Here is an 11440-nt window from a genome sequence, read left to right on the forward strand (position 1 = left end):
CTACAGATGCCCGAAGGAAAACAGACGTGTGGCTCTTACCTGGTCGGGGTCATCCTGCACCACTCCCCCAGGCTGGCAGGCAGGAAGCCCACTGGGATGGGACCAGGACCCTGGCCAGGGATTTTAACTGCAGACCTCACTATCTCTGCCCACTCACTCTGCATCAACTCTGACTCTGCCAGGCATCTGTTCCCATGCCTGACTCCAGCTGCAGCTTTTCATTTCATAATCCTAATCACAGGGAAATGACTGGGATTAGGGATTTTTTTGTTTTTGCTTTGTTTTGTTTTCTCTGAGACGGAGCCTTGCTCTGTAGCCCAGAGTTGGAGTGCAATGGTGCGATCTTGGCTCATTGCAACCTCCGCCTCCTGGCTTCAAGCAATTCTCCTGCCTCAGCTTCCTGAGTACCTAGGATTTCAGATGCCCACCACCATGCCCAGCTAATGTTTGTATTTTTAGTAGAGACGGGGTTTCACCGTATTGACCAGGCTGGTCTCGAACTCCTGACCTCGTGATCTGCCCACCTCGTCCTCCCAAAGTGCTGGAATTACAGGTGTGAGCCACTGCACCCAGCCCGGAAATACTTTAATACTCTCCCTCCTAGTCTACCATGCTTGCTCTGTAGGAGGCCATCATCAGTATAAGGGAGGTCACCCGGCTTTAACCTGTCTGTCAACAGCCACTGTCAGCTTGGCCAAGTCAATTGTCTCAGCTACAAATGAAAAGAGACTCAGGGAGAAAGATCTTGGAGGATGACTAAGACCTGAAGTTATATTTGTGACCGTTTTTGATCTTGAGAAAAATAAGAAAGTGTCCATACTGTATTAATGATTGGCTTATTTAATATGAGAGACTATGAAAACATATATTAGCATGATTCTCACCCCAACAGTTCAAGCTAAAAAAAGTATTTCACAAAATTCAACACTGTACCTAGAAGTAGAAGCTTTCCTTAATACAACACAAATATTATATCTCAAAGCCAACATTTAACAGCCAACATAGTTACAGCATAGTCAAACTCCAGCACAGTCCCCCTAGTTAGGAACGACACTGGAATGCTTCATATCACCATAGTAATTTAACAATGGTCTATGATTCTGAAATGTGTAATTATTAAAAGGGAGTAGCCAAAATAATTATGCTTTATAGATGATATTATTGTTTATGATGAAAAGCCCAAGTAAATTGTACTCAAATTGGACACAAGATAAATGTTCAAATCTAGTTTACTAGGCCAGGTGTGGTGGCTCATACCTGTAATCCTGGCATTTTGGGAGGCCAAGGTGGGAGGATCACTTGAGGCTAGTAGCTTAAGACTAGCCTGGTCAACATAGTGAGACCCTGTTTCCACCAAAAAAAAAAAAAAAGATTCTAGTTTTCCTAAATACCAACATTAATCAAGTAGAAGACAGACTGAAAGAACAAAAAAACTCAGCCAGAAAAATAATGGCCCATTTAGAAAAAACCTTCACACTAAAGACATTTACAAGGATGTTAATAGCTACATTGTTCATAATATAAAATAATTGAAAACAACTCAAATAGCCATTGATGGTAGAAAGGATAATTGTGGTATATTTGTGAAATGGAATATTACATAGCAATGAAAATATAGCTACAGGCCGGGCACGGTGGCTCACACCTATAATCCCAGCACTTTGGGAGGCCAAGGTGGGTGGATCACGAGGTCAGGAGCTCGAGACCAGCCTGGCCAACATGGTGAAACCCCGTCTCTACTAATAATACAAAAATTAGCTGGGCATGGTGGGTGCCTGTAATCCCAGCTACTCGGGAGGCTGAGGCAGGAGAATTGCTTGAAACCGGAAGTCAGAGGTTGCAGTGAGCCGAGATCATGCCACTGCACTCCAGCCTGGGCGAAAGAGCAAAACTCCATCTCAAAAAAAAAAAAAAAAAAAAAAAAAAGAAAGAAAAGAAAAGAAAAGAAAATATAGCTACAGGGAAAATATCACTGATTATCACTAACATGTTGAACAAGCAAAGCAAGTAAAAAAGAAACACAAAATTAAAAGATGCATTATTTTGGGACACATACATTTGGAGTGAAACTGTAATAAAAAGCAAGAGAATTATTAACACAGACTTACGGTAGTGCCCTACTGAAGGTGGGAAGAGAAAGGGGATAGAAATTGGGAGAAGGACATGGAGGGGTCCAAAGGCAAACGCAATGCCTTCCTTTGTTGGGTGATGACTGTGTGGGTGTTCATGTTATTCTTCTTAACATTGTGAGAGATATATATTGATAAATATATGTATGAGATAAATATCTTGTATGTATACATAACATATAATTTTTTAGAATGTGGAAATCGTGAAAAATCTTAACCATGTATATTAATCCATTCTCTCACTGCTAATAAAGACATACCCGAGACTGGGTCATTTATAATGAAAACAGGCTTAATTGACTCACAGTTTCGCATGGCTGGGGAGGCCTCAGGAAACTTATAATCATGGCAGAAGGGGAAGCAAACCCATCCTTCTTCACATGGCAGCAGGAAAGAGAATGAGAGCTGAACAAAGGTGGATGCCCCTTATAAAACCATCAGATCTCGTGAGAACTCACTCACTATCATGAGAACAGCGTGGGGGAAACCACCCCCATTATTCAATTATCTCCACCTGGTCCTGCCCTTGACACGTGGGGATTATTACAATTCAAGGTGAGATTTGGGTGGGGTACACAGCCAAACCATATCACCATGTATATGAAAGAAAATCTGGGTAAATGGAGAAATATTTATTCAGTACTCCTGGATACTTATTAGATATTATGAAGGTGAAATTTTTCCCCAAATTAATTTAAAAATTTAGTGTAATTTCAGTCAAGATCCCATAAACGGGCCAGGCGTGGTGGCTTATGCCTGTAATCCCAGCACTTTGGGAGGCTGAGGTGGGCAGATCACCTGAGATCAGGATGAAAAAACCCCATCTCTATCAAAAATACAAAAATTAGCCAGGCGTGCTGGTGTGCACCTGTAATCCCAGCTACTCAGGATGCTGAGGCAGGAGAATTGCTTGAACCCCGGGGCAGAGGTTGCAGCAAGCTGAGATCACTCCACTGCACTCCAATCTGGGCAACAGAGTGAGACTCCATCTAAAAAAAAAAAAAAAAAAATCCCATAAATTGGCAAAAATATTTCATAACAGTTTTGCAAAAGAAGAAATATGGAAGGGGGCTTATTCTATAAAATATAAAATTGTATCATAAGGTTATAGTAATTAAAATAGGAACTAATACAAAAATAAACAACCAGAGTAATGTCACGTAACAGAGAGTATAAAAACAGACCCTAACTTTTCTTCATCTGATTAGGGTAGCTATTAAAAAGCCTGTAGCTAACATGATATTCACTGGTGAAATATTGGACACAGATATGGTTTGGCTGTGTCCCCCCTCAAATCTCGTCTTGAATTGTAGCTCTCATAATTCCCACATGTCTTGGGAGGAACCTGGTGGGAGGTAATTGAATCACTGAGGGGTCTTTTCTCATGATAGTGAATGTCTCATGAGATCTGACGGTTTTATAAAGAGGAGTTCCCCTGCACACATTCTCTCTTGTCTGCCAGTATGTAAGACATACCTTTCGCCTTCCACCACAATTGTGAGGCCTCCCCAGTCACGTGGAACTGTGAATCCATTAAACTTCTTTCTCTTTATAAATTACCCAGTCTTGGGTATGTCTTTATCAGCACCATGAAAACTGACTAATACAGACACTTTCGCCAAGTTCAGGAGCAGGGAAACGATGTTCAGTGTGCCACTTCTACTCAGGCTTGTCACAAAAGTTCTAACCAGTGCAATAAAGCTAGAAAAAGTGGGGGAAAAGTATAAAAAATGGAAGAAATAAAAGTGTTATTATTTGCAGATTGCATGATTTTGGATGTAGGAAAATCCAAAAGAATCTCCACACTCTCAAAATTAAGAACTAAATTGAGCAGGGATCTGGATACAAAGTCAGTATATAAGAAGAAGCCCCAAATCAAGATGCTGGCAGGGCCATGCTTCCTTTGAAGGCCCCAGGGAAGGGTCTGTTCCAGGACTCCGTGCTAAGAGCTGGCTTTGTTTGGCCTGTGGAAGTGTGACTCCAGCCTTCACATGGCATTCTCTCTGTAGTGTCTGTGTCCAGTTGCCCTCATTTTATAAGGACACCAGTAGTATTGGACTAGGGGCCCAACCTACTATATTCATCTTAATTGATTGCATCTCTAATGATCCTATTTCCAAATAATGTCATTTTGAGACACTGAGGACTTCCACATGAATTTTGGAGGGACACAATTCAACCCATAACAGGATTAAATGCATTCTAATAAAAAATTACAACAGATTTTGTTTTTGCTTTTGTTTTGAGACAAGGTCTCACTTTGTCACCCAAGCTGGAGTGCACTGGTACAATCATGGCTCACTACAGCCTCAACCACGTGGCCTCAATCCATCCTCCCACCTCAGCCACTCGAGTAGCTGGGACTACAGACACATACCACCACACTCAGATAATTTTTTTGTATTTTTTGTAGACATAGGGTTTATTCCATGTTGCCCAAGGCTGGTCTGAAACTCCTGGGCTCAAGCAATCCTCCTACCTTGGCCTCCCAAAGTGCTGGGATTACAGGTATGAGCCACTGCGCCTGGCCAAGGAGCATCTTCTGAACCCAAGAGCTCCACGCTGTCCATCCTCTTGTGTGAAGACTCGTATTCTGTCACCTTGGGCTGCCATCCCTGCTGAGCTCCAGCCTGGATCCCAACCATATTCATTCAACAGGTATTTATAAAGTTCCTACTATATGCTGTGTAACTGAATATCTCTACTTGTTTGGGCACTTCAATTTTGACATGTTAGGAATGGAAAGGGTCACCTTTCCCTTCTCTGAACCCTCTTCCAGTAAATGGTACCATCAACCACCCACCCTAGCAACTTCAGTGATTCGCTCTCCCTCAGCCTCCACAGTGACAGTCCCAGCTCTTGGAGCCACCTCATCTTCCCTCTCCACTGCCTCTACCTCAGTTCCGAGCCCAGGATCCTCCACCACAGAACAGAACCACCTCCCACCTGGCCTCCCTGCCTCCAGGGTGCCCTGCCTCCTTCTCTTACAGCTGGCCAAATAACCTTTCTAAAACCCAAAGGCGATCGTGCCTTCCCAGCTTGTAGTTCTTGTGGCCACTGAAATGTGGTTCACAGCTTTGGCTCAGAGCACTGAGACCTTCTCAATCCACCTCCTCCCACAGTACAGGTGTTCTGTATACACCTCACGCTTCCTTTTCATCCCCCACCCTGCTTGCAGTTCCATGAACACGTGTGCAGTCCATACCTGGATGGTTCCCTCCTTCCCTACCTGGGGGGCCCTTCGGATCACCCCCAGCCAGAGTGAAGTCCCCATTTCCGGTGTTCCAACAGTACTCACTGTCTGCAGCTCCTGCCCGGTGGGTTTCTTTGTCTCTTCCATGAGACCATAAGCTCTTTTCATTGGTTACAGCCTTGAGTTTTTGGAATCGGGCCAACACTGCCTACACCACTTAGCCTGATTCACAAGGCAACCCTTAGAGTTGATTTTTTTCATCCCTGTTATATAGATGGGTAAACTGAGGCTTAGGCCAACTATTTTGCCCAAGGCCCCCCAGGTGTAAGTGGTGGTCCCAGGATTCAAAGGCTGGTGACATGTCTCGGAAGGCTATCTGTAGCTAGACAGGGATCTTGTCAATGGGGTGATGTGACCAACCAGCTTCTATTTGAAGAGAGTCTGTTCATGTGGCCCATGTATTCTTTTTTTTTTTTTTTTTTTTTTTTTTTTTCGGGGGGTTCCTTTTTTTCAAAAGTGCAGTGGTGCAATTCTCCTGCCTCAGCCTCCTGAGTAGCTGGGATTACAGGTGCATGTTACTACTGCCTGGCTAATTTTTGTATTTTTAGTAGAGATGGGGTTTCACCACATTGGCCAGGCTGGTCTCGAACTCCTCACCTCAAGTGATCCACCCACCTTGGCCTCCCAAAATGCTGGGATTACAGGCGTGAGCCACTGTGCCCAGCCCCATGTATTCTTATTTCACCTGTGCCTTCTTTGTTGGTGAGACCTGAAATAGGCCCTCCATCAGCCCAAGTGTTTCCCTCCTTACCTTCAGGAACCAAAGGAATCCTAAGCTCAAGTAAGTTATGTCCCTCACCCCTTTTCCTTACCCTACAGTCTCCAAGAGGTGCCAGATTGGCTGGGGACTAATTTGGTTGAGGGTCTAGCTCAGGTCTGGGTATGAACATGATCAAGTGGGATGAGGGTGATCAGCACAGTAGAAATGCACTTTGCTTGCTGCAGAAACTCTTAGAAGAGGTTTTCCACTCAGGACTAATGTGCTGGGATCTGGGGTTGTGGCACTTCTCCCCACACAGCACCCTCCATGTCTGCAGGGACAGCAGCGAAAACACTGCCTTTCGCCTCTGTCCTCGAGTTGTGAAGGGCAGATACCGGAATGTGTGTAAGAACAGCACTAAATCACCTCCCAACAACCTCCAAGTCAGAGTTCACAGAGGAAGAAGCCAAGAACCGAGGAGGTCCAGGAATTCACCTCCAGTCACTGGGCTGGAGAGCGACCCAACCCCACCATCCGACTCAGGCCTGGAAATCACATTTCCAGCTCTACTATAATGGCAAGAGCCTTCCAGAGAGTCCCACACGCTGCTCCATCAGACCATTGTTCTCAGCTGGGCACCCCCAAAGAATGCTTCCCTCTCAAATCAGAGCCCACCTGCTAATTAATGTTCAAAGGGAAACAGCCAGTGCTGGAGGTGGTAATCGCCAGCAGGGAGGACAGCTGCTCGCTGTGCCTTCCCACACTCTAGGGACAGGCGGAAAGGAGGAAGGTCTGGCTTTGTCAACGGAGTTCCTAAGCTGGCCAACCCGTGCTGTTCAGTGTTGGGGGAGAGGGGGCTTCTGAGTGGCAGAAGCTGCTTTGGGCGAGGGGAGAGGCGGCGCATCTTAGCTGAATGGAGGCAGTGCAATGGCACCAGAGAGCCCCAACTCTGCTTTTTTCAATCTTTTCTTTGTCCTTCCTCTGTGCTGGCTCGGGGAGGCCTCTCTGGAGATGGAGCCCAGTCCCATCTCTCTTACTGTGGACAGCCCCTTGAACACTGCCTCATCTGGACATGGCGGCTGGGACTAACATTTCCAAACCACGTTCCTCTTGTTCATAGCTTCCCTATGAAAAAGAGCATTCGGGTCCAATAAGTGCGGAGATAATGGACACCACCTCACCCTCCTGTCAGAGACTTGGGACCAAAGGCATTTTAAAGGCTCTGGGAAGGCCTGAAGTAAAAACAAAACAAAAACTAAACTCAACCAGTTTACCTTTGTTTAACTCTGTCTTTCTCATAAGTAAATGACCACAGAAGCCTTTTCCCTCAAAATAGCAATTAGCATCCCAGGAAACACACTTGGGGACAGCCTAGACCAGATGACCTTTCAGGCTGTGTCTGCCACGTTACTCCAGACTCTAGCTGTGGGGAGCTGAGGCAGCTGCTGGCCAGCGATTCCCAAGATCCCGGGGGGAAGGCCAGGCTGCGCACAGAGAAGGCTCCCTCAGGGGCCGGTGGCAGCTGATTGCAGCTTTCTTATTTTTATTTTTTGGAAACAATAGTGCTCTGAGGAGTTAGGGACCAAAAAAGGGGAAATTTTAAAAATCTGTTTCCACTCTGATTCTTTGTCAATTTAAGTTAACTCATGTCAAAACAGCCCGGTTTGCCCACCTGTGAAAAGGGAGAACCATGGAGATTCGGTGGGCACTCAAAGGTAACCCTCAGACAGAAATTCCCACCCTGCGGTCCCTGGATGCCTAATGGGAAGAAGGGCACAAGCGATTTCCAATATTTGAAGAAGTCTAATGGAAATTATATGTTTGCCATGAGAAGTGTCTTTGCTTCTGACTGGCATTGTATCAACTCAGTTTGATAACATTGGTTGTCATGGGGACGAGAATTATTATGCAATAAATATGGCTGGCTAATTAGACAAAATCTTTAAAAACGTTGGGTTCAGGCCAGTGATAAAAGGGTCAGTTGGTAATGAAATGGTAAGGAGCTGTTGACCCAGGAAATCAGGTGCAAAACCAGTTTAAAAGTGGCATGGTGGGGGTGAAGGGGCTGGAGGGAAGTTGGGGTCTGCTCTCCCAAGGAGCCCCTGGGGACGCCTGGAGTTGTGTGCAGAGTGGGTGTTTAATGTGTTAAGTGGCTGCAACATAGTGGCTCTTGTCAGAGCATAGTAGGGAAGGGTGTCCGCGGGCTGAGACAGGGTGCTGGGTGCCGCCTGTACTGTGCCGAGCACAGCCGAGCCCTGAGGGGGCCAGTGGGCTCAGGGACCCCCAATGTGTCTTTCATGACTTGTTTAGAAGCCTTCCCAAGTGACACACACTGAGGGTTTTTCAAGCTCTTCAGAGCTGTTTTTATATTGTATGTGTAATGCCCTGCCCCATTGGGCCCACAACCCTCATTCAGAAGCTGCATCTGAAAGGTTCATGGGTGTTCACTTTTCTCTCCAATTCGCTGTTCACACAGACTCACCTCTCCAGTCCCTTTCTGTCCCTTAGACCTCTCCACCAACACCCCACTCCATTGTGGCAGCAGCCATGGGAGCTGGGCCCAGGAGACTTGTCTCTGTCTCCTAGGAGAGCAGCGGTGACGATTATTGCTGCTAGATCCTTACAAACCACCAAAAAGGTAGCTAGGCTCTTTCCTTTTCATTTCTTTCCCTCCCTCCTTCCTTCCTTTCTTCCTTCCTTCCTCCCTCCCTCCCTCCTCCTTTCCCTTCCCCTCCCCTCCCCTCCCCTGCTTTCCCTTCCCTTCCCTTCCCCTGTCTCTCCCTCTCTCCTTCCCTCTCTTTCTTCCTTCCTCCCATGTGTCCTTCCTTAGGGGACAGTAGTATGTATGAGTCTTTGATCCAACGCATTACTGAATCCTGGAGGATGTCACCCATGCTCACAGAGTATTGCCTTTTATCCGGCACTTTAGCTATGTCTTCAGCATGTCATTCCAATGCTCATTCAGGCTGGCAGCTTCTAGGTCATGCATTATGCGCTACCATTAATGAATCTCGTGGTCATGGGCTCTCTCCCACTCCTCCTCTGCCGTGAAGTTGGTCCTCTGGTCTAAGGTGATATATGGAATCTCATGCTAGTGGATCAAACACTCTCTGAGCCTTTGGATGGTGGTGCTGGTTGAGACTCTATGGTTAGGAAAGGGAAACCCATACCCTCCATATGTGCCTATTCCTGTGAGAACAAACTACTGGACCTTCCAGGATGGAAAGGCCCCATCTTGCCAACTTGCCACCAAGTAGCTGGTTGGTTTTCTTGAGGAATGGGTGCCATATTGGGGACTCAGTGTTGGTCTCTGTTGCAGGTAGTTTGGGCCTTGAAGCAGCAGGAGACAAATTATCTTGATTGAGACTCCATGCTGTTGGCCCATGCAAGAAGAGTTTCCATCTCTGCCACTTGGTTCATGATGCCATCATGCCAACACTGGCAAGCCTGGCTAGCTGCAGTCAGTGGGCTGAGTCACCTGACTACTTGGCTGTTTAGTTGTCAGTGGTGGATGCTCTTTGGTAGTTGTTAATATGTGATACAAAGACTTGCCCACTTCCTGAGGTCCATCCATGTGCCTCTGCCCCAGCCTCCTTATCCCTGATCTGTTTTTTTTCTGACCATCTGGGCCAGGTCATTTGCCACTATAGGTTAGAGTACACTCTAAGGTTAGAGTACTAACCGTAGCTCACTTCTCTTTCCCACACTAAGTGGGTGACCAGTTGCACTACTCAAAGCTCTGATCATTAGGAAGCTTTTCCTTCACTACTGTCTTTCCACACCACCCAGGTGAGGCTGCAGTGTAGCTACCCTCTGATTGCAGCTCGCACTCACATGTGGAGCTCACCCATCCATGAAACAAGCTCAGGCTTTCCCCTCCTCTTTCAGCTGGTCTCATAGGATCCCCCGGACAGCCACAGTGTGCTCTGAAGGGGGAGCTCTGGTACAATGGTAGCAGATGACAGGGGTCTGGGTTTTCTGCTCAGGCAGCCTGCTTGTGTCCTCTGACCCCGCTTGCGCTCATTTCTGGAGGTACCACATCCATCTTACGATGGACTGTTGCTGGGGCCATCTGACTTGTTGGGCTTGATAGGACACAGTACTTTTTGGACAGTTCTAGCCACATTGTCCATGGTGACCATGGTCACTCTTTCTCCTCTACCAGGGCTCGCTAGCAGGATAGGAGTTGTTTTTCAAAGGTATGCAATTCTTCACTGAAGATGGCAGGGTCTTACTCTAGAGCTTCGGCAGCTTGCATTCTAATTCCCACTGGGTCTTGCCACAAACTTCGCACGATATCTTTTCCCACCACTGATACCTCCATAGAGTCTGTCAGATCATATAGCCTAAGCCACAGGATTGCTTGCTTGATAGCCTGGGCTGGTTGCAGAGCCCTTTCCTGCTCTGGGACCCACTCAAAGATGGCAGTCTGTGATGTCACCTGATATGAGTTGGAGTAGTATCTCCAGGTGCAGAATATGGTGACTCAAGACATTGAGGCTTCCAGGCACTATGCTTTCTTCTTCCTTAGGAGGTACAAAATGCAATAATTTGTCTTTCACTTTGGAGAAGATGTCTATGGTTACTGGACTTGATTGCTGAACTCCTGAAAATATTACAGACGTAGCAGGCTCCTGAATCTTCTCAGGATTAGCTCCAACCCTCAGGGGTACACATATCCTACCAAGGTCTGCAGTGTGCTAGCCACTTCTTGCTCATCCAGCCCAGTCAACATGGTGGCATTGTTGTAATGGATCAATGTGATGTTCTGTGGATGTCCAGCTGGTCCACACTTCTTTGGACTTAGCATGGCCTTGAAGCAAAACTGTTAATGTGTATTATCATTTCCATGAAAATGTGAACTGCTTCTGATTCTGATTGGAAGAGAAAAGAATGCCTGCACTGAATCAACAGCTGTATCCCATGTACGTCAGGCAGTATAGATCTGGTCTAATGAAGACACATCTGGCAGCATGCAATTGGGATTATACTTGATGGAGCTTGTGATGGTCTACAATGACCCTCCCTAACCCATCCAGTTTCTTCAGGGGCCCGAGTGGTCAATTAAACAAGAGTGGAAAGAAGAGGCATAGGATGTGGCAGCAGTCTCTATTCCTCTGTCTCCCCACAATATGGTCTCCCTCCCTCCTTCTCTCGTCTTTCCTTCTCTTCCTCCATTGTCTCCCATATAAATTCTGGAATTTTAACTTTGCTCAACATGGGCCATCGCTTTTTCCAGCTTTCTAGGAGCCGTGCTAGCAGCAAGTTTACACCAACAGCTGGGATACTTATGCTAGGGAGTTAAATTCTGTATCTTAGAAAACCCTTTCAAGTCAAAAATTGTCCTCTCTTCTACCT

The sequence above is a fragment of the Papio anubis genome, chromosome 1, assembly GCF_008728515.1.
Source record: "Papio anubis isolate 15944 chromosome 1, Panubis1.0, whole genome shotgun sequence".
NCBI classification, from domain to species: Eukaryota; Metazoa; Chordata; class Mammalia; order Primates; family Cercopithecidae; genus Papio; species Papio anubis.